Raw genomic sequence first — 24,889 nt, 5'->3', positions numbered from 1 at the left:
TTTAAAGAGATTTTAAAATAATGTGTTGTTTTTTATTACAGAATATATACCCATTAAATATATACCCATTAAATATATATTATATATTACATATTATATTTTATATATTATATAATATTGTATATATTCCATATTAAAGATAAACCCATTAAAGATACTACATTAGAAAATACAGAAGAGAATTTTTTTTTAAAACACTAAAGAGAATAAAGGGCATATACAATGGAAAGCCCATTTTCAAGTGTAAGGATGTATTTGTTGCATTATTTTTGTGTGTTGTGTACAGTCTCATTTAATCTTTGTAATAACACATGGTATTATCACCATTCTGTGTGACAGATGATAGAAATGAGACTCATAGAGGCCCAGCGATTTTTCTGAATTCACCAGGCAAATAAATTAGAGAGCTATGAGAGACTCCTAATCTCATGTTCTTCCTAATTTCTCATGCTGCTTCTCTTTCTTAGTGCTTCTCTGGAATTGTGTGCATACAGACAGAAGTCCTGGGGAAGCCACTTTCACCTCTGCTCAACAGAGATGTTGAAAAAGAATCCTGTGAGATTTACTGACCAGCTTGATTTATGAAAAATGTATGTGTATCTTCCCTGTAGGATTTTATAAAAAATCAGATTTTCAATGAATGAATTTTAGATGCAATTTTCCATTCACCTACCAAGAATGGGCAGGTCCTTCCTAGAGATATAAGAAATCTACTGAGAATAAGAAAAACACTATACCAGAGTCAAAGCATGCCTATTGCCATATAAAATATCCTGTATCTAACATTATCAAGTCCTAATTAAAAACTGCTGATTTCATTTATATAATTCTATGTTCAGGCAAATTATGCATTGTTTCCAATGGGCATAAATATATTTACAAACACATAAGAAAAATTTTAAATATGTCTTTAAAGACAAGATTAATAGGTTTTGAAAAATTAAATCTTGTTCTTATTTTAAAAAATACTAAAGAAACCACAGGAAGCTTTCTTTACCTATTGATACCTTTCAAAATATTAATAAGATTAAACACTTCCTATTATATTTTTAAAAGGTGGCTAGAAAATTCATATATTGCTTGTATATGTATGAAATGTGTTTACCTAACACAAAAGAAACTGTTCACATTTTGATTATTGGAACCCTTTTGAATTTTGAGCATGAGAATCTACTATTTATTAAAAATATTCTTGGGGCGCCTGGGTGGCTCAGTGGGTTAAAGCCTCTGCCTTTGGCTCAGGTCATGATCCCAGGGTCCTGGGATCAAGCCCTGCTTTGGGATTTCTGCTTGGCAGGGACCCTGCTTTCCCCCCTCTCTCTCTCTTCCTGCTTCTCTGCCTACTTGTGATCTCTGTCTGTCAAATAAATAAAATCTTAAAAACAATAAATAAATATTTTTAAAAAATAATAAAAAGTAAAAATAAAAATATTTTCAGTTGTAAATAAAGTCCTACGTTTGAGCAGTAATCACTAATAGTAGCTTAGGATAGAAATGTAACACTTTCAAAATCACTGAAGAGGGTCATTTCCTAAAAGTCGGTAAATGAGATAGTTATTTCATCAAGAAATGGATACAGTCTGACTCACTCTCTTCCAAATCACATAACGCGGTCCAGTGCAAATTGTTGAAAGAGTTTTGATTTTTTAAATTTTCAGATTGGATTTGGAGAGTTTCTTCTTATTCAGACTCTGTCTCGGGCAGGAGCAGACCAGCAAGACCGAGCTTGGTAACTGGATGAGGACCTCTACAGAAACACTGCAGAAAACAACTGTCTAGGACTTTATTTCCTCAGTAAAAGATATATCTTGATAAAATAAATAGAAATATTGAAAAGAATATATATATATAAGCTAGACTTATACTCCCCTTGATTCACACCTCTGGCCATAACGATAACAGTTAAAGGGTACACGGGTACACGGTACTAGGCCAGTTTGAAAAATGGAGTGCCTCTGCAACTCCTATTTCAAATATTCCTTTTTTTTTTTTTTAAGATTTTATTTATTTATTTGATAGAGAGAGACATAGCAAGAGAGGGAACACAAGTAGGGGGAGTGGAAGAGGGAGAAACAGGCTTCCTGCTGAGCAGGGGGCCCATTCAGGGCCTGGAATCATTACCTGAGCAGAAGGCAGACCCTTAACAACTGAGCCACCCAGGAGCCCCTCAAATATTCCTTACTATACAACAACAACAAAAAAATACATTCTTAAGGTACAGTTGAGAGGAAAGAGAGGTACTCTGAAAAGTAGAAAAGAAATACCTATTAAGAGCTTTCAGCTGACTGGAAAGAAACTTTTTAAAAATATTGCCTAAACTCTCAAGTCATTCTTAAGATGGATCATTTGGGATAAAATTGATAAAATTCACCGCTTGTCAAAGCTGTCTATATTTTTCAGTGAGTTGGGCAGTGTGAGTCATGTACAGAGTCATCTTGACTTTGACCCCTGTAAACCACAAGTTGTGAAACTGTTTAAATCTCTATTCTTTTAACACTTGTCTAAATAAATGGCATTTAGAATTTCTTAAGGTCTTGTTTTTGTCTCCAAAATCCTAAATCAGATTTTAAGACATTTCCATGGTAAACTCAAAAGGGTTTTAACTTAATAACTATATGTCACATCATTGGTTCTTTTGCCAAAATTTCATGGTTTCTTTCCAACCATGTCCAAAGAGATATGGTAATTGTTTTTCCCCATAAAATCTATAATTTGAATAGTGTTTTCTTGACCTTCCCATTCAACTATCTCTAAAATCCTTCAAGTTAGAGGAACAGTTATGAATATCACCCACACTAAATTGTAGTAGGCTCCAGGGTGTGATTTATCAGTATGAGGGGATTTTCAAATGTCTTCCTAAGTCAGCAGCCACTTTCATCATTTATATCTGAGTTATTTCCTGTTTTTCTCAGTACAGGAATGATTTGGTACTCAGGCCAGTAATCTTGGTGATTTAGTCATGTCATTATTGGAAGTAACCTCGATTAGAAAAAAATACGCCTTTTCCCGAATTGCTGACTTACTTTGTTGGGATGTTGGTGGCAGTGACTTCAGAGTCCTGCTTCTATAACATATAGGCTGGGTGACCTTGTTTCAGTTGAGAGCAGAGGAAAAAATATATATATTTTAAAAGTGGGAAAGAAACACTAAGATTGGGTGCCTGGGTGGCTCAGTGGGTTAAGCCACTGCCTTCGGCTCAGGTCATGGTCTCAGGGTCCTGGGATCGAGCCCCATATGGGGCTCTCTGCTCAGCGGGAAGCCTGCTTCCCCTCTTACTCTCTGCCTGCCTCTCTGCCTACTTGTGATCTCTTTGTCAAGTAAATAAATAAAATCTTATTAAAAAAAAAAAAAGAAACACTAAGATTTTTCAGTTGAACTGAAGGAGGCTTTTTCTTCTCACCATAACTCTTTAAATATTATCTAAGCCCTCAAGTCACTCCTCTGCTCTAAGCTACTGTGGTCTCCTCTGTCCCATGGAAATGACAATGACAGACCTGTTCCTCACAGAATATGGGGAGGAAGAAATAACAAGGCAAGCAGAAATCTTAGACCAGCTCCTGGCATAACAAGCACTCAATACAAGTTGTGTGTTATTACTTTAACTGGGTATTAATCGTATTTTATATATAACCTGTTCTCCCCAGAATAAATCTATCACCAATGAAGACTTTTAAAAGGAACTCCACAGATGATAGGTACTCAGTGGGCCTCTAAATATTCACTGGAAATAAAGCCATTTACTAAAACCAAATACAGATCATATATATATATATATATATATATATATATATATATATATACACACACACATATACATATATGTATATATATATGGTATGATATATGTACAATTTTTAAAAATTTGGATTTGTTTTAAATAGCAGGAAAAATATTTCCATTGCTCTAATCCTCATGTGGTTCAAATACATTGATGATGTTTATTGTTCCAAGGAAAAGCTGACCAGTAATAGACTGTGGAATCCTATAATGCTTTTGCTCAGTGTGGCCTGGGCATTGGGATTATGTGTAAGAGATGCCAGACCCATTCTGGTAGCAATGGTACTAATCATTGCCCAAACTTGGCAATCATCAGCTCATAGAATTTGGTGCTTTGAGCAAAGGTGTTAATTATTCCCCTCCCCCCTTTCTTCAAGAGTACCCTTTTCTCTTAAACTAACACATATACTCATGCTTAACTAGACAGAAAAACAAACATAGGCAAAGTAGATGGGCAAACAGCAGTGAATCCAAGTGCACACTTGGCATTCAATTCCAAAACTGGTGTCAAACTCAGTTTGGTTAATAGTAAACACTTCTTCTCAAGCATATAGGGGTCAATAGAAACAACAAGAATTAGAGATCAACACCCTTCCATAATGTTAAGTTCTTTCACTAAGGGCCAGATTCTTTCAGGTGCTATCTTATTTGGATTTTAATTTGTCCTGACATTCCTCCAAGAACTATTACAGCACACCACATCACTGTATTCCATTTAACTCCCAAACCACGGGGAAGCTGGCCGCAGCTTCAAACAACACTATTAAAAATATCACAGGAGAACCTTGGAATAGGAATTTCAGGCACAAGCTACAGCCTAGGGACAGAGAAGCTGTGAAGACTTTGAGAGATACTGGGATAGAGATTCAGCAGAATTTCAGAGTCTGAAAGAAAACAATCCTTAAAATTCTTGTGTTAGGTTCCTAGGGATGATTCTCTGTGGTTGTGCAGATTTATTGAAAGACAAGAATAAACTGCCTCTCTTCCTACCTCCCTTAAATTTTTCTTATCAATAGATGTGCAACCAAGTGTAACCACAACTCACGGTGGCTTGGCAAAGTTGTCCGAAAGGGAGGTTCCCCATTGCTGGGCCTTGCAAAAAACAGCAGACTCATTAGTACATCATTTCTGTTTCAATCTGGTTATCTCTATTGTGCCATCTAAGCAATTACTTGAAAGTCTTCTGGTGAAATCCTGACTCTAAGGGTTTAAAATGCAGGCACAGAAATGAGCTCAGCCAGGGCTGCATGAGAGGCCCCAGGCATCCAAATGTGAATGAGTGTTTTGAAAATCTAGCAGACTTAATGGATTAGTCTAGAGTCCCACCACTTGGGAGGTCCAAATTCAGGGCCTTAGATCTGGGAGGAAGATGCTACAGTTGTGCTGGTGAAGGAAGAGGAGGAAGAAGAGCCAGGGTCGGTCTTTCAAAGACACATTTTCTGGGTGGGAGAACAGCAAAGAAAATGATCCTGCCTATCAAGTTCTGCCACAGAGTCATGGCAAACTAAGTACGACAACGGAAGAAAAGGCTTTGGCATAAACTTGCTTATTCTGGTTGATTGGCTTACAGGCCTCTAGATTCTTCTCAGAAGATCCAGACAACTAGACATGATTATTTATTTTTGCAGGAGATTCCAGCAGTATGGGCAGGCTGGGCTTCTTCTGGTGTGCCCCTCTCAAGAGTTTTTCCTTCACATCACATGCTTCAGTTTGGAAATTTATACTCTGTACTATGATTATCTGATTAATATATATCTCCCTTCCCCTGGCTCCCAGATTAGAGGGACTCAGGACAGGGATAATGCTGCTTTCAGTCATCTTTGTATCTCAAGATCCCTGCTTAGGTCTGGAACCTGGAGACTCTCAAAAAACTTTTAGAATAGAGAGCCCAGAAATGGATCCTCAACTCTATGGTCAACTAATCTTCAACAAAGCAGGTAAGAATGTCCAATGGGAAAAAAGTTTCTTCAACAAATGGTGTTGGGAAAATTGGACAGCCACATGCAGAAGAACAAAACTGGACCACTTCCTTATACCACATACAAAAATAGACTCAAAATGGATAAAGGACTTGAATGTGAGACAGGAATCCATCAAAATCCTTGAGGAGAACACAGGCAGCAACCTTTTTGACCTCAGCTGCAGCAGCTTCTTCCTAGACACATCACCAAAGGCAAGGGAAGCAAGGACAAAAATGAACTATTGGGACTTCATCAAGATAAAAAAACTTTTGCACAGGAAAGGAAACAGTCAAAACCAAAAGACAGCTGACAGATGAGAGAAGATATTTGCAAATGACATGTCAGATGAAGGGATAGTATCCAAAATCTATAAAGAACTTATCAAACTCAACACCCAAAGAACAAATAATATAATCAAGAAATAAGAAGAAGACATAAACAGACATTTCTGCAAGGAAGACATCCAGATGGCCAACAGGCACATGAAAAGTGCTCCATATCACTTGACATCAGGGAAATACAAATCAAAACCACAGTGAGATATCACCTTACACAGCCAGAATGGCTAAAATTAACAAGTCAGGAAATGACAGGTGTTGGCGAGGATGCAGAGAAAGGGGAACCCTCCTACACTGTTGGTGGGAATGCAAGCTGGTGCAGCCACTCTGGAAAACAGCACGGAGTTCCCTCAGAAAGTTGAAAAGAGCTACCCTACGACCCAGCAATTGCACTGCTGGTATTTATCCTAAAGATACAAATGTAGTGATCCAAAGGGGCACGTGCACCCGAATGTTTATAGCATCAATGTCTGCAATAGCCAAACTATGGAAAGAGCCTAGATGTCAGATGAATGGATAAAGAAGATGTGGTATATATAGATATACAATGGACTATTATGCAACCATCAAAAAAATGAAATCTTGCCATTTACAATGACATGGATGGAATTAAAGGGTATTATGCTAAGCACAATAAGTAAATCAGAGAAAGACAACTATCATATGATCTCACTGATATGAGGAATTTGAGAAAAAAATGAAATGAGATGAAACCAGAAAGGAAGACAAACCATAAGAGTCTCTTAATCTCAGGAACAAACTGAGTATTGCTAGAGCAGAGAGGAGGTGGGAGGGGTGGGGTGGCTGGGGGATGGACACTAGGGAGTGTATGTGCTATGGTGAGTGTTGTGAATTGCGGAAGACTGATGATTGACAGACCTGTACCCTTGAAACAAATAATACATTATATGTTAATAAAAAAAATTACTTGTTCAGAGAATATTGTCTAAAATGTTAAATATACCAGTTCTGGAGATCTAACCCCAAAGTAAGCAATTCATGGGCTCAACAGTAACAACGGCTTATTTCATATGTGCGTAGAATAAAAAATTGTTTAATTTACTTACAAATCTGTAGTTTCTATTTACCTGCAACTGCCAATGAGACATTGCAAACAAGGTAACTGGTGTCAGGAAAAGTAGGAAACAAATCCATCTATAGGTGATTTGAAGTCAAGTCAGAGTTAGAAAAGCTATGGCAAGCCGTATGAAGGTGGGGACAATGAACACACAGAGAACATGAAGAACTGAATAAGTGGGTCCAGAAAAAGGAAACATCAGATAGGCATACAAACAAATAAGTAGCAAAGTCTCAAGAAAGATACTGTCCTACCAGCAAAAGAGATTGTAACTCTCTAGAACTGTAATTCCTCCAAACTGATTCCTCTAAACTGTTACACCCTAATCCTTGTAAGAATGACATTTATTGCCATCCAGTTATTTCTGATAACTAAGCCAATCTGATGGGAAAGCTACTATATGCTAATGTGGGACCTTTGTGAAGTACTGTGTCAAGACACCCACTTTTTGCCAATAGCCTGGGAATCTGGAGTTCTTTCTCGGAACTCTTAAGAGTGGTTCCAGGAAAAGTTACCTCATAGGCTTGATTCAAGGAAATGAAACTCTTCTGTCTTTTACTGGCTGTTTGAAAATATGGTCACTCAAGCAAGATATAACTTTTTTCCGAAGTACATCATGGTGTACCCCTCACATTTATTACAACTATACAAAGGAATTCTACTCATCTTAGATCTCATAGTCCTTGAGTTGGTTTCTGCTGGCTGCTTGGTGCTCACTTCCTGGTAGAGATCATAGCAAGATGCATCTTCTTTTTCCAGTCTCTAGAGACCATCTGGAGCTCAACAGAAACCTAACTTGGGACATCTCTGGCAGCAATGAAATTCCCTTCCATAATCACTTTAGGATCATGAATGGCACTCCTTGCATATGAGAGCAGAGTGGCCCAAGCTCTTCTTGAATATATGCTTGCTCTGTCTTGAGCATCAAACCACACCCCACTCCTATCTCACACATAGATGTTGGGAAGGCAGCTGTGAAGAATGACAGAGGGGCAGAGTCTCAGGCTGGGAGATTCTGCCAGGAGAAACAAGGAGGTATCATGAGAGGAGAAGGGGATGGGTTTTGGGAGCTCGGAATTAACAGGGTATGGAGGGTAAGGAAACCAATATTAGATAAGATACAGGAGAACATAGAGAAATAAGGGAAGGAGGCAGAGGAGAGAGTAGGAAAAAACAAGGCAGAGAATATAATGAAAGAAGTGCAGGAGACTGCAGGGGAGGACATGAAAATAGAATATAGAAGAAACAAAAGTGAACAGCCATGAAATGAGATCGATGCAACAGAGGGTTGTGTTATTGGTGCAGAATCTGAACCGTAACTGCCAGGGTTGGAATCCCAACTGTATAACTTCGGAATAATAACTATGGGAAACAATGACTATGAGCTTCAGCTTGTTCTTCTGTAAATGGTGTAATAATCCTACCTCACAAGGTTGTGAGAATCCAGTATGATCACGTGTGTTGTCTTAGCACAGAGCTTTGCTAAGTGCTAAGTGGTGCTACTGTGAGTGAGGTTAAAGGAGAGAGGAACAGAAAGGTGAAGGAAAGAACAAAATGGAGGAAGCTAGAAGGAGAGAGATTTGGACAGAAGAACAAAAAAAGAAAGAAGTGAATTTCTCCTAATAATTTTAACCTTTCTTTTTCCATACTATGTTCCAACTTTCTTTGCCCACTCTATTACTTTTACCTGTTTTCATGACACTTGGGAAAAACAGGTACATGGTGAATATGAATACCTATTTAAATGTATTTTTGTATTAAACCAACCTGCAGTAGGTTGTATTTCTTTAAGAGTTGAAATTATTCGGGGGCACCTGGGTGCCTCGGTCCTTTAAGCATCTGCCTTTGGCTCAGATCACGATCCTGTGGTCCTGGAATCAAGTCCTGGACAGGGTTCCCTGCTCAGCAGGGAGCCTGTTTCTCCCTCTCCCACTGCCTGCCACTCTCCCTGCTTGTGTTCTCTCCCTCTGTCACATAAATACTTTTTTTTTTTTTTAAAGAGAGAGAGTTGAAATTATTCCTTGGAAATGAGTAAGATCAAGGTTACATGATGTTAAACCAGTCATCCAAAAAAACCATTTATTTTCCCTTCCTCCTTACTGTATTGACTAGCTATTGACAGAACTGAATAAATTGACTGGTTATTTTGAAATGTGTGAACCCAGCTGTAGCCTGTAAGGAGAATAGAGCACCTAGTGTTCTTGGTGGTGTATCTTTCCAAGTTTCTCTCCACAACATGAACCACTTCCTTTTACTTGAAGTCATTTTGCTTTTCTCATTAGTCTCATGGTCCAGGGCTAGTGTTGAGTACTGAGGGAGCTCTAAGCACAAGACCATAAAACAACACAATACCCAAAGCATAGAAGGAATGTACTATGGAGTTGTTCTTACCCTCTCAAGGAAAGGAAGAAGAAAAGTGGAGCTGTAGGTGAAGTATGATAAAGATATCAGAGATCTATTCTTACAATAGGGAGGAGAAATGAAGCCATAGCCCATATCAGAAGGGAGAAACTCTATACACTCATCACACAAATGCTCCAAAGTGCACTTGGCATGGAGTTGAGTACTTGTCAATCACAGACATGCCTCCCTAATACTTCCACAGAGCTGGATAAATGGTGTGCTCACAGACCCGCAGCTGGCTTACCTTCACTGACCATGAGTAAGGCTACTCTTAAATGCCATTCAGAATAAACTGAAAGGAGTTTTATCTTCTTCATATAAACATGCCCTTTTGGAGGACCATGGGACTTACATGAAATATTGGTTAGTACTGGCACTGCTTCTCACATTTTCCTCATTCTGACACAGAGGTATGACAATATGGACATATCCAACCTTTCTTTCTTTCAAGTTATTCCCTTCTGTCAAAGGGCTTAAGAGGAAGTTTGATTCTACTTTCCTTCTTGAGTCAGAGACACAGTTTGCAACACTGGCTTCTACTGCCCTATGTTTGTCTTCAGATTCTACTTAGTAGCCATTTAAGACATTCCAAGAAGAGAAGTGTAAGGACCTCCTGACTCCAGGACTATGGGACACACAAGTTGATCATGATGGTGTTCTAGCACCATACCCTGCACCGTGAAGGCACAAGAAAAGAACAGACATATTATGGGGCAGGCTGTTTGGGAATAAAGAGACATAAACTAATTTTTAGAATAATTTTACTAGAGGGACACCTGGGTGGCTCAGTTGGTTAAACGTCTGAATCTTGATTTCAGCTCAGGTCATGATCTCACAGTCATGAGATGGAGCCCTCCGCATGCTTGGTGGAGAGTCTGCTTGAGATTCTCTCCCTTTCCCATGGCCCCTCCCGCCCCCCAAATAAATAAATAAAGCTTTAAAATTTTTCATTAGAGTTATGCCGGAGATAGGTATACAGGCTATGGTAACACAGAGAAGGTCCTGACCCTGCCTGGGGAAGAAGACAGTGCTTGGATTCAGGTGTCACCTTACCCAAAGAATGAGGTGAAGTGAGTCAGACAATTAAGAGAGGAAAGTGAGTTCTAGATGGAGAGAAGAGAACAAGCAAATGTAGAGAGCTTTGAGACATGACATCTATGGGTGGAAGAAATTTGTTGCTGGAAGAGTCAGGTGGGTCCTATGTACCACTGCTGGTGGCTGATGGGAGGTCCAGAAGGGTTTTAAGCAGGGCAATGCCATTTTCAGACTAATTTTTCAACAATATCAATTTGGTTGCACTGCAGAAGACACAGCCAAAGTGAGTACACCAAAGAGAGACTATTTAAGAAAGTGGTTCTCAAAATTTTTGATACATTGTAAGATATACATTTTCATGGTAAAATGGCTATGAATGTTGGTGTGTATGTGTGTATTAACAATATCATAAAATGATATTTATTCTTGATACTATAGATGCTGCTTTATATTCTATTGCTATCTATTTAATTCTCTCTAAGCAATATCTATTCTATTTTTTTTTATAAAATGCTAAATACAACTGACAGTTTCAACATACTATTTCAGGGACTACTACAGTAATCTGGGGATAGCTGAGGAGTACCTGAACTGGAGAAGGATCAGCGGGGTGCAGAGGAGAGCACAGATTTGACAAGTATTTATCTATTTATTTATTTATTTATTTATTTTTAAGATTTTTATTTATTTATTTGACAGAGATCACAAGTAGGCAGAGAGGCAGGTGGGGGGAGGGGGAAGCAGGCTCCCCGCTGAGCAGAGAGCCAGATGTGGGGCTCAAACCCAGGACCTGGAGATCATGACCTGAGCCGAAGGCAGAGGTTTAACCCACTGAGCCACCCAGGTGCCAAATGACAAATATTTAGAAAGTAAAATAAAATAATAATTATTTATTTGATGGAGAGGTGTATGATGTCCAAGTTTCCAGTTTGGCTAAAAGTGCTTTTAATTGAGACAGGAAGAACAGATTTGAAAAGAACTATAAATTCGGTTTTGAAACATGTTGTATTTATTTATTTATTTGTCTTAAAGACTTATTTATTTGAGAGAGAGAAAGAGCACGAGCAAGAAGAGGAGCAGAGGAAGAGGGAGAGAATCTCAGGCAGACGACTCACTGAGCACCAAGCTCAAGACAGGGCTCAATCCCAGGACTCTGAGACCATGACCTGAGCCAAAATCAAGATGCTTCACTAGACTGAGCCACCCAGGTGCCCCAAAATGCTGTATGTAAGCAGTGGAATGTCATCAGGCACTGGGCTTTTGCCTGAATCTGAAATCAGAGAGGAATCCTGAGCAGAGACAGAGTTTGGGGAGTCACCAGAGTTTGGGAAGTAAAGCTACAGAGGTACATGAAAGCATCTAGAAAGTGCACGGAATGAGAAAAGCAATCAGCCAGAATTCGAATACTTCTGTTTGAGGAGGGGAGGAAGACAGATGATGAAAAAGAGAAAGTGTGAGAAAGAGTATTTGGAGCAGCAAAAAGAGAGTAAAATCATTTGGGAGAGAATGGTTCCTAGTAAATCTGTGTTGAATAAAGGCTTACTGAGTAAGTGAATAAGGAGAGGGTTTCAGAGGAAGGTCTCTCAGCTCAAGGCAGAGAAGGCAAAAAGGAGCTCGTTGGACACCATGGTAAAGGCAGTGGGAGCAGAGGCCTGTGAGTAAGTCTGCCTGCTGCAGCTTGGGTGGTGCCTGGGAGGTGAGGACGGGGAGCAGCTTGGCCAAGAAGAGAAAAAAGAATAAGTTAAGGGATCAACAGGGGGTCTGTCACTGGCCTTTGCTATTGGTTTTTTGTTGTTGTTTTTAAGATTTTATTTATTTATTTGACAGAGAGAGAGGGAGGCAGAGAGAGAAGGCGGGAAGCAGGCTCCCTCTTGAGCAGAGAGCCCGATGTGGGGCTCGATCCCAGGACCCTGGGATCATGACCTGAGCCGAAGGCAGATGCTTTAACCCACTGAGCCACCCAGACGCCCCGTATTGTGTTGTTTTTAAGACTAAGACATGTGAATAGGGAAAGAGGCAGAAGCAAAGGAGAGATTACAAATGTGAGAAAAAAAGAAAGGAAAAAGCCAGAGCCAGGTCCTGGAAGGACTGAGAAAAGAGCGCCAAGGGCAAAGATGTAGAAACTGACTTACGAAGGGAAGGGGGAAAGGGAAGGGTCACATCACCTGCTGAGGCCAGAAGGGAGAGAAGGATGGGTATGGGTGTCAATGAGAGGACACAGACCCGGGGAAATTCATATCCTCACAGTGAGTTTCTCATTAGGCACAAGTAAAGCCACTTGCTGCAAGGGGGTCCAGAGCAGCTGCAGGGTCAGGAAGGTTGACAAAGGGAAGGAAGTTCAGAATAAGCACTAAGGGAAGTGAGAGAGGGCACAGAGCAAAAATAAGGTGTCAGGTGGTACTGAGGGTCCAGCAGAGGGGAGAACCTTGACTTTATTCGAATTTCAGCTTCAAGTCATGTGGGATTTTTTTCCCGCCAAGTTTAGATAAGGAAACGGAACAGGCAGATCCTGAAACTGACAGTGCTGGGTCTTTCCTGGGAGGTGTAAGGAGATCAGGATGGCACGGAATTTGAGAGAGAGCCTGGACAGGCAAGAAGGAGGGGAAAGGAGACTAAAATCCCCTAATTAGGGGATTGCCAGGCGACATATTCTATTTCCCAGCGTCCTTTGCACCTAGATGTGGTAGGTGTCTAAGTGAGCCAAAGAAGATATAAATAGAAGCATTATGTGGGGTTTCTGGGAATTCTCTCCCAAAGGGAGGGCATGTACTATTCTTCCTCTCTTCCTCTGTCCTACTGCTGGCAATTAGATGTGATGGCTAGAGCTCTCTCGATGTTATCTTGGATCACTGAGGCAAAGCCTATATGGCGGAGAAATTATTGGAAAAAAAAGAAAAATCAAGGTCCCTAAAGACATTGGAGCAGCCACACCAGCCCTGGACTGCCCACTTGTATGTCTCTTTTACAGGAAAGAGAAATAAACTTCTATCTTGATTAAAGCATTACTTTTCAGGTCTCTTTCATTCCAGCTGAACCAAAGTCCAGCTACATCAATGTGCACACACAGTGACGGGACCACTTGGAAGGCTGCCTTGAAAGAGAATGTGAACTCTCTACCACCTAACGCCAAGCAGAAAATTTTACAATAAGCAAAGAAGCTTTGGTCTTTCTAGGAGATTACAGACTGCTCTTGATTTGAAAGGAGAAAAAACAAAAGCTAAAACTTGGATTTCTTCATGAAATTTTTAAAAAATAAAAGGAAGCCTCAGGGACATTATTGCCTTTTTTCCTGTGATGGCAAGCAGTCGTCTCTGCACTTTTTGTAAAGAAATGTACTAAAATTAATGACCACATTAACACCCAGCATGACACATTTCCACTGTCTTACACATTTTTTTTTCCTTCCCTGAAGGGTCGGAATTCCCATCGGTAGGCATAAAATGGTCTAAGCCCAAGCCTAGTAAATCACTTGCATTGGCTTGTTTTTAAAGTGACTAAGCAGCTGGAGTTTTCAAGGTCAGAGGAATCATCTGCCAGGGTCACATGTGTTTCACATGTCAAGTAACGTATATGGGTTCCACTCCATCCAGGATTGTACAGAAAAAGACATTTGCAAACAAGTGATCCAAAGCCATGTTTCCAAACAGCTGCTATGGTTATGCGGATAAGAGTTACTATGTAAACTGTGTAAGTTGAGGACTATGTTTCCAGTCACTCCAAAAGAATAGTCATTACAATCCATAATGTCGAAACTGAGAGGGCCTGTTTCTGATCATGAAGACACACAATAAATACTCCATCAGGATAAAAAGTGAAAGTATATGATTGCTGTTATTATCATAATGATCTTGTTCATGTGCAAGTGGGAAGAATGTGTACTGGGTATAAAAATAACACAAACACAGAAGTAAGATGAAACCTGGTGGACTTCAGGTAATGAGCCTTGGCTAATACTTATCTCTCCACTTGATGCTGCAGGCAACACTGACTAGAACCTACAGACATGACTCCTGGGTGCTAATAACTTCCTTAACAAGCTGGACTAATTGGTATTACAGAGCCAGACTCATGGCACAGGGAGGGATGACCTGAGGATTTAAGGAATTTAGGAATAGAAAAAACTTTTTTTTTTTTTTAAACTTCACATTTTAACTCATAGCATATTTAGAGATGTCTGGCTTCAACAAAGAGAAGGACAAGGGTATTGATTTTTGTGAACAGCTCTTCCAGTGGGTTGTCCTAACTCAAAAGGGATAATTGGCTTTGAAGAGTAGCTCTTATATTGAGTTTTTATTGAGTTCTCATAATGTTCTTGGTATGTGCTCTTCAAAGCCCACAATCAGCCTCTTCATCTTGTTTATATTTACCAGTCCTAACGATCTCTCATGTGTAAGACGTGCTGAATGAAGATTGCCTTCTGACCAGTTAACCCCTCTCTGCAGGTTTTGAGGTTGGCTTCTGTATTTTGTAAGCAAAATAACAGGCACCTCCCAGTCAGCAGAGTGGCACAGACAGGCATAGACAAATACCCACTCTAGCTAAGTATGGGCGCCATTCAAGCTGACTCTCAGCTCTGAGTCACTTATACAATCAAGTCCCTGAACATGTTTCTGTCCCTAATATTTTGTTGCTCTAGGCAACCATCAAGTCCACACGAAGACTTCTGCCAACTGGAGAGGATGACTAGCCAGGGAAGCCAGAATTTTCTTTTAACTCTTTGTTGAAAATTCAAAATAGTAAATGGTGGGTATCCTGGATATTCTCTACAGGATCTACATTGGGAAAAGTGGAATTCAGACACTGAGTTAGTGTATCTTTTATTCGCTTCTTAGGGAAATATAATTATATAGAAAATATAATTATAGAAAGGTAATTCATCAGAAGTATGCATTTTTAAAAAAGAAAAAAGAAAACAGCTGGTTGGATATTTAAATATCATCTAATCTAATATCCTCATTTTATAGATGGAAAACCAGTGCTCGCTTTGGCAGCACATATACTATATAGATGGAAAACCAGCTTAAATTACTGACTCAAGGTTCAACAGGGAGATAGAGTGACAGAGGAGTGATTATAGCTCTGGTCCCCAGACCCCAGGGTTATTGCTCTTTCTATAACTTTCACAAGTTCAGGGCCCCATGTAGGATGAAGGAAAGTTAATAAATCACAAGTGAGGAGCACCTGGGTGGCTCAGTTGGTTATGCATCCACCTCTTGATTTTGGTGCAGGTCATGATCTTGGGGTTGTAGGATTGAGTCTTGCATTGGGCTCTGTGTTCAGTGCGGCATCTCCTAGAGATTCTCTCTCTCTCCTCCCTACCACCTGCGTTCTTTCACTCTCAAAAAATAAATAAATCACAAGTGATTATCTTTCTTTTGTAATAGCAAATGTTTCTGTAAAGGGCTAATTCACTGAGGTGCTGGAAGCAATCCTAACTCTGCCACTAGGTAGTGATCATTCATTAACACACCCATTACAAAAGTCTGGCCAGGAGGGACATTTAACTATTCTAACATTTGAAAAGCACTCAAGGTGTATTATTGCTTATCTGAATGTGATCTTTGCTTCCTGAATTCTTAATACACTTGTTGTCTGTGACACAATCCTCGAGAGTATCTAAAATTCTTGGTGTCTTTTTCATATGAACAATTATATCTTGCTAATTTCTTGGAAGTAGGACTGCATCTTATTCATTCCCATTTCCCTGAAACCCAGAGTACAGAATTAAACATGTTTTTGTTGATTGCTTGATGATAAGTCAATATTAATTTTATTAGCTCTTATAGTTTAATAATAATCTATTTACCCAGAAATTAATTGTCTACGTACTGCTACAGTTCAGTACCAGGCGCAAAGAGCCCCAGAACAGTCAACAAATGCATTTAAAAGCTTATTTGTTAAAAAGCAGAATCAGGTGGCTGATTCTGATGGCTACCAGAGGGAACAGGGTTGAGGGGATGGGTGAAATGTGTGAAGAGTGGGAGGCACAGGCTTCCAGTTATGGAATGAACAAGTCACAGGGATGAAAGGCACAGTATAGGGAATATAGTCAACGGTATTGTAATAGCGTTGTATGGTGGATGGATGGGAGCTACACTCGTGGTGAGCGTAGCATAACATACAGAGAAGCTGAATCACTATGTGAGTCAACTAATGTGAAACTAATATAACACTGTGTTTAAACTATAGTAAAATTGAAGAAACAAACAAACAAAAAAAACCCTTATTTGTTATATGCATTAAATATTCTAAAGCTCTACCTTAGAGATGGACTGGTCCCAACCCCGCTTTTATTTTGAGTTCATTTGTTCTCATTCAGACTCAGTGCAATGGCTAGGACTATGGTTTGCCAAGGTGAAAGAAGCAGCAGATCAGAAGAGGCCACTGATGCCAGGTTCACTAAGAACGTTAAGAGGTAATCATTGAGTGCAGGAAATGAGAAGTTAAAATGCAGCAACATTTGGGTCTCCTAAATGTTGGGGGGAAAGTCCATAGATCATTAGCTCTAAAATGCCTCTGTGAATGTTAAGGAAGCATAGAAGAATAGATGTATATAGTCATGACCAGAGCCACTAAAAATAATTTCCTTACATTCAGTGCGTGCCTTTAAGAGGTTATGAATGAGCATAATACCTTTCAAAGATTTTCATTCTAAATGATTAAGATTATGAATTTGGTTTCCTAGAATATTTGTCATATGTCATATAGATCATTTTCTTCTAAATGAAATGTAAGTAATCCACGGACTGAGATAAACCAGCCTTAAATTCCAAATTGGAATTCAAGTATCAAACTATATTAATCCAATACATAATCCTATATATGCTACATATAATAGAAAGGATCATAATAATTCATACACTGTCAGAGCCATTCTACATCCACTCAAAATCATGACTACCAGTTACTAAACCCCACACATCTGTTCTTTTATCATTTACAACAATCTCCTGCTCCATATTTCTGCAATCTAGCTATCTTGTTAGGAGAGGGACTTTATTTGACCTTATTCTTAGACATCGCTATTGTGCTCTAACTGGTCTCTGAAACTTTTATATCTTCTTCTTTCATTCTTTGGAATTTTAAAAATATTCCTAGGAGATTCTAATGAACCTACAAGTCTGTGAACCACTATCCTAAATGCCTAGCGCAACATTCATGTGACTCTTAATTACACCCTAAAATGAAACCAACTCCTTTAGCGGCAGACATCATACGTCAGTGATTTCTGAGCTTAGCTGCCCTTTAAGTGTGGCTCCCTCCATTTCCAATTCCCCCTTCTGTTTACTTAACAACTATTTGATAATTCTTAGGTGCCACTTCTTCCAGAAGACCTTCCGTATCTTACGTTAGATCTCTAGCAGAGAAGTACTAACGTTTTCTCTGCTTCTCTTTTTAGAGGTGCCATTTGACACTCAGGCTCAAAGAGACAAAGATGGTGGGGTGGGAGTGGTTCTCTTCGTTTTACTTTTTCTTTGTAGGGAAACACCTAAGAGGATCTGTCACACTTACGAATCCACCCTTCTTTGAAGGTTTGATGTGAAAGCAGATTGGGCTACTCTTTGCACAAAGGCATTTTAAATGTGCAGGTGTGACTGTCCAAATGAACAACAATACTTTGAACTATTATAGAACCTTTCATCAAACGATATCAAAACAATTCAGCTTATAAAGCCTTAGGAAGCTGGTAGGCAAAATTTTCTATTGATATATAAATGGGGACTTACTGCATTAGCTATGTGGGTGATTTATTTCAAGTCCCAAACAATGGGACGTTCGTTTAGGCAGAGGAAACGATTTTCTGTGGGTGACTTCTCCAAGTTGTGACATTTAATTTCAAAAACGTTTAAGAAAAAAAAAAACCCTTTTAAAAAAAATTTTGTTGAGTTTTAATTGCCAGTTCATAGGCATTTATGTTGAGAACTTAATAATCCTTTTTTTCTTTAAAAAAATATGGAATGCTTACAAATTTGCATGTCATTCTCAGGCAGGGGCCATGCTAATCTTCTCTGTATCATTCCAATTTTAGGATATGTACTGCCGAAATGAGCGTAGAACCTAATAATTATTTTCCCCTCTTTAAAAAAAATTTTTAAATTTTTTATTAATATATAATATATTATTAGCCCCAGGGGTACTTATTTTTCCCTCTTAATTCGACCAAGCATTAGCTTCTTTTTTGGATAATCCAAAGATGCTCATTGAACATACTAAAATGGACTTCACCTGTGGTGAGGGAGAACAATACTTACTAATGGTTTTTAAATGAAGAAAAGTGTGGTACAAATCAGTTTGGGTCTTATTATTATTTAAATGTGTAGCTGAGTACTAAGTCTCTCCACGAACACAAATCTAATCTTTTTCTGTCTTCCTCCTTCTGGCTTCTTTCACTGTTTTTCCTCACATACAATCCTGTGAGCTCCAGACTGGGAAGAGCCGTACTTTCCCATTTTCCCATATTTTAAATATGCTGTAAAGTAAACATGAGCAAAATGTGTCTGAGGAATGTTTTATCAGACTATGGTTTTTATTTTGTTTTGTCCCAGCATATTAGTTTTTCTTTTTTTTATTTTTTGCCCCATTTCAATGGTTTCTTTGATGTCTTGTTTTGACCAGCTGCTAAGCTTTTTTGTGGCTGTCCATTTACATCACTTTAAAAAATGGTACATAAATGAAATTTGAAGAAAATGAACAGTACTTTCACATTGTTTCAAAATCAAACATGTTCCTAAGGCATCTGATTTATGGCAGATGGAGAACAAAACCTTCCAGAGGGAGGGCTGTTAAATGAGTCTTAATTGCTTGCACATGAAAATATAGTGACTAAGATTGTGTGCACAATTAGGAATTTAAACATGTAGAAAAGAACTGGCCATGGAAACATTTTTGCAGGCATAGCTAGTTTGTATGAACACAGACAAAAGAAGACAAGTTAGTAAAGGAAAATAATTTCAAGAGAAATTTGGTTATTTACTTCCTTTTTCTTTATGTCAATCTTCTAATTGTAAAGATGATTCATTTACCTCTGAAACTCACTGTACACTCAAGAAAAAAAAGTTTTGTTCAAGAATTAGAATTTCTTTTTTAGTCCCACTCTGTGCCAGATACTGGGCTTGGTGCTTATTCATTTCATTTAATCCTAACAATAATTCTCTGAGATAGGTTGGTTATTGATCCACATTGTACAGATGACAAGTAAGTTGCTTAAATTGAAATGGCTAACAAGTGGCATAGGCAGGCTTCTCTCTATTGACGGAATAAATCCAGAGCCACACGCTGGCCCTTTTCCCTGCCCCAGCTCTACCATGCCAAGCTCTTCCCCCAGAAAAAGATACATACCTTTCAAAAAAAAGTAACCCTAAAGGTCTTCTACTTTCAGTATCCAGTCAAAATGCCTTCCTAGTGTTGAGTATATGGCATGGTGAGGTTGGGTTTTGGGCCAAAGTTAGTCAGGTCTGGAGTCAGGGCTTAGGACAGAAGATGGCAGGTTTAGACACAGAGGCCAGAGTGGGTTGGCTTCAGAAGCGCTGTCAGAGTTTGGGGGTCACATGGAAGCATCCAGTCAAGAGATTCATGCCTTAGTGGCTGTGTAGGAAGTACCTGTGAGGGCAGTGAGGTTCTATCTGACTGGTTCTGTCACAATGTGTGGTCCTCAGTGTAGCTCCCCATGGCCTGGTGCTGTGCTCTCCTCCTCACCATAACACTGACATTCCCGATGAGTGCTCTGTGTAGTGCTCTACAGTGAGCTTCCATTTGTCTTCAGAGATTTAAGTACATTTCATGCCTCTGATGGACTGAAATGCCTTTTCTAGTATAATTCAAGTTCTCCAGATTTTTTTTTTTCTCCTTGGAAACCTTTACTTTCCTGGGATGGGGTATAGGCCATTTCTAAGAGGGACTCTGATGAATGTCACTGTGTGATTATCCATAATTAAAGTTCAAACAATGACCTTCAAATAAACTCGGAAACCCAATTCATCCATGTACTGGGGCTCTACTTACATGTTCTTCTTAGAAAGTTGAAAGGCTTAATAATAAACCCTCTCTATTATTCTGTATCCCTTAAAGTAAACTTAACTAGGTGCTGACTTATTAGACCACAGTCCATTCAGATTACTATTAAAGATTATAGCAATGCAAATTATTCCTCACTTTCATTCCTGGTAAGCAAAACAGGAGCCACAGATTATGTGACCCTATGCAGAACTAAGCACAAAGGAAGTATCAATCAATGTGTGTCAATCAAATGATCAGGCAGTCAAATCACTTTTCTCAGGGATACGTTAAAGAACACATTTCTAGAAACTTAATATCATAAAGAGCAGCTTGCTGAGAAATATAGCAAAGTAAAGTGTGTTGGGCCAACTTTCTTATCTATAATCAATAATAATTTTTGAAATACCAATATTCATTTCCCCTTTTTAATGGTACCTTACTTCACTTCAAAAAATTATTTGGTGTCTCCACTGATAATTTTAATAGCAGCATAGCCCATAATGACCAAGTGCTTCCTATGTGCAATGCATTGTGCTGGGGTTTTTATAAATATCATCTCAAATTTCATGAGCTCCTTATGAGATAATTACTATTACTATGCCCACTTCAAAAACGAGGCACTTGAGGCTCTGAAGGGTTAAATGAAGTGTTTGAGGAGAAACATCTTTAAGCAGCATAGCTGAGATATAAATCCACATAATCTGGCCACATAATTTATGCTCTTAGTACTACAGTATAATACATAGTCTAGAAGAACAGCCAGATGCCTTGTTCTCCTGTAGCCAAGACCAGAGGCCCAAACTCGACCAATGAGACCCTCTCCTGGCATTTTACATGCCACAGATGAACAAAGAAACTAAAAACAGTTGCAGGAGGCTCACTGCGTTGCTCCTGCCATGAGAATTTCCCTCTATTTGTGCCTCTCTAGCACTCTCAAGATGAATTGTTTCCTTTAACCCTGATCCACCATCCTGCCCACTAATATCCAGGAATTGGAAATTATTCCAATATTTTATTTTACTTAAGTAGACTGAATTTCATTTTATTAGTCTTTATTTTATGTAAGTTAGCAGAGTTGGTTTTTACCCTGCAACCAAAGGATCACTGCTGATCCACCATCACCTGAGGGGAGGGAGAAGCCAGCCTAGGAGAGAATTGTATGAATCCTCAAAAAGGAGGATACTGAAGCATGGTTAAGTTCCCAGTGATAATGTGATAGACTCAGAAATACTGTGTGCCAAAATGTCATGGTGATTTTCTCTGCTGCCCTTTCTGTTGAAATGATGAGGGCTTGGTTCCCTCTCTAAGCCAGTGGGCTGGGACACGCCAGCCTCTCCTTTGTCTCCAGGACTTTGAGCAGTTTCCAGTGAATGGAGCAGGCTTGGGAAGATCTTTAGAAAGACAGACTGCAAGGTATGACTGAAGAGGCAAGAACACTTCTAAAGATCATTGCTTTCCCGTCACAAAAGGACAAGATTTCAGATGAAACTAACTCTTTCAAAGTATCCCCTGGAAAAACCTATCTATATGCTTATTCTGTATGTTGCCATCACTCTACAGTTCAAGGACACTGTCTTGGGAATGTCTCCCTTTGGAGTCCATGCCGTATTTCTTTCAAATGCCTCAAAAATGTCTTATCCCTTGGAATGGATTCATTTCTAGAATTATCCTGGTCCAGGATATTCTGACATGCTATTTACTGACTAGGGTTGGTAGTCATGTTTGAAATAATATTTCTGATCAAAAGTGAAGCATGACAGTAAACCAATCAGGTGGCCTTTTCCTAATGCAGTCTATGAAATGAATTATATGTAAAACCACTTTTTCTCTCTCTATTTTTAAAGATTTTATCAATTTATTTGCGAGAAAGAGAGAAACACAAACAGAGGGAGCAGCAGACAGAGGGAGAGGGAGAAGCAGGCTCCCTGCTGAGCGGGGAGCCCGGAAGCGAGACTCCTTCCCAGGACACTGGAATCAGGACCCAAGCCGAATACAGATGCTTAATCAACTGAGCCACCCACGTGCCTTTCTAAAACCATTTCCAAATGCTCTCAGCAGGGGCAGTTGGGCTAAAAATGGTACAGCTTACAAAGATAACTACTTTGAGGATCAACGTGAATAGGGTAATAGTGTCTATGGATAGTCATAGTGCTTTTCAATACGTAAGGCGTTTTCTGCCTACCTTTTCAGTAGAAGCTAACATTCATTATTGCCAGACACTGTGCCAAATTTTCTACACATTACCTTTTGTAATCCTTAAAATCAGAAAGGTATTATTATAGTTATTCACCACACTTTAACAGAAAAGACTCAGAGTATAGAGTAAGTTGTCTAAGATCACAAAGTGAGTGAGCAGGAGAGCCAGCCATGAAACCCCAACCTCCCGCTTTCTCTCCTCCAGGTTCTGACTTGTATATCAAATGAGCAAACAAAACTTACAAGAGTTTGGAATTTTTTCCAAAATAAAAACCGGCTGGAAGAGAAAACCTAGGTCTATTTCTAGGTGAACAATTCTAGTTAAAGAGCCTAGGCACATAGTCACGGACATGAGGCATCTCAGAATCCCACGTCTGCCCCTCACCTTCCAACTCTCAGTTCCAGGGCCTTTTTTTGTTCCCTTCCCTACTGACGTGGGCAACATTTCTTCTTTTACTGCTCTGTCTTCTACTTTCTCGTGCTGCAAAGTCTTCCCGAAGTTCATGCACTGGGTCCCCAGACCCTTTCTAGTCTGAGCTAAATAACAACGTAGACAGATTCCTGGTTCTCTAGAGAAAAGACCTCTCATCCTGACTCATTTCTTCCTCCCTTGTTTAGCTACTGACTCATTTATAAGCCCTCTGTTTTCTTTTAACTGAATGCTCTTCATCAATCAACAGTGCACATTTTATCTTTTTCAGTTCTGAGAACCTCTAGGAGGGTGATTCTAAAGCTCAGTGGACGTATTTTATGCCTGACTGGGTCCTCAGAGCCTACACAGTCTTTCACATCTCAGAAACAGAGAGGGAAAGAGCAAAGCCAGGAGGGCACACAGAAATGAGGTTCTCCACGTGGACAGCTCAGTGTGCAGCATGCAAATATCGGACATAGCAGAAAGAAGGAAGAATAAGCACCCATTTCTATTACCGGGCGTGAAAATACAGAGAACTACATGTACTTCCAGAGTGCCCACCGTGCTGGGTAAGAACCACACAAAAAGGAGAGATAATACACTAAAAAGCACTGGATATTTAATTATTAAAATATCTAGAGGAAGCGCATCTGGGGGAGGAGGGGGTTAAGGAATTTCATGGCTAGAAAAAGAAGCCAAGAAAATGATAATGGGTATGAAGAGCCTACACTGAATCTAAAAGAAAGAGAGCACGAATCTTATCACTCTGTAGAAACTGCTGTTTCAGGGGTTAATAGTGAGTGGTCCTAGAAGCAAGGGGAGTGCCGACTTCCAAGCACTGTCTTACTCCCAACATTCTATTTAAAATTTTTTAGAGATTTGTTTATCTTAGGAAGACAGAGAGTGGGAGAGGCATAGGGCGAGGGAGAGAGAACCCCAAGCAGACCCCATGCCCAGTGCATGGAGCCCAGTGTGGGGTTCAATCCCAGGACCCTGAGATACTAACCTGAGCTGAAGCCAATAATCAGATGCTTCATTCAACTTTGCCACCCAGGCGCTCCTGCCCCCAAACTTCTGGCATGCTCCATCTGAGGCACTTCTCCCACAGCCCATGCAGCATTTTCCCTATGAAAATTCCTGCCCTGGGTACTCTCACCAAAATAGGAACTTCAGAGGAGTCAGGAAGAGGACTGTGGGAATTAAGGAATTATCGAGGAATTCTATATCCCCGGCAGGAATCCTTCCCTTAGCTTATGTCACTTTCTTCAGGTTTCCCAAAGGTTTCTCTGTATCCATAGACCTTAGCCATCCTCTTGCCCTACTCTCCACTCATACCCATTCAGTAAAAGGATCATATAAATTCATTTTCTGCTCTCCCTTAAAAAATAAAAAAAGAAGAAGAAGAAAAGAAATTCCCAGGGAATAACTCTCCTAGGGGAGAGGCAAATGTGGGTTTTTTTGTGCACATGTCAATAAATCTTAAGAAGAGAAACCTTAAGGACATGCTTTGAGTCAGCTATAACCTATACTTTGTCATTTGTAGCTGTTTATTGGATTCTCATAAGATTTAAAGGATATTATGCATGTAAAGTCTTTAGTACATATTAAATGTCAGAAAATGTTACCTTTTATTAATATTAGTAGTCATGATATATCCAATGGATTTTTAAAAAACATTTTCTGAGATGGTGAA

The 24,889-nt window shown here is 39.4% G+C and overlaps 1 protein-coding gene and 1 non-coding gene across 11 annotated transcripts in view; both read right to left on the bottom strand.

Annotated features, from left to right (window-relative positions):
* PDE4D (phosphodiesterase 4D) overlaps nucleotides 1-24,889 on the bottom strand; it is a 1,492,536-nt gene that overhangs the window by 166,256 nt on the left and 1,301,391 nt on the right. The gene's annotated exons all lie outside the window — the stretch shown is intronic.
* On the bottom strand, nucleotides 18,539-18,650 carry LOC123390869. The gene has a single exon (XR_006605461.1). It is a non-coding gene; the product is annotated as a U6 spliceosomal RNA (small nuclear RNA).

Source organism: Mustela putorius, unplaced genomic scaffold (assembly GCF_011764305.1).
Source record: "Mustela putorius furo isolate JIRA1106 unplaced genomic scaffold, ASM1176430v1.1 tig00000145_pilon_pilon_pilon, whole genome shotgun sequence".
Taxonomy (NCBI): Eukaryota; Metazoa; Chordata; class Mammalia; order Carnivora; family Mustelidae; genus Mustela; species Mustela putorius.
This window is presented reverse-complemented; position numbering and strand designations above follow the sequence as displayed.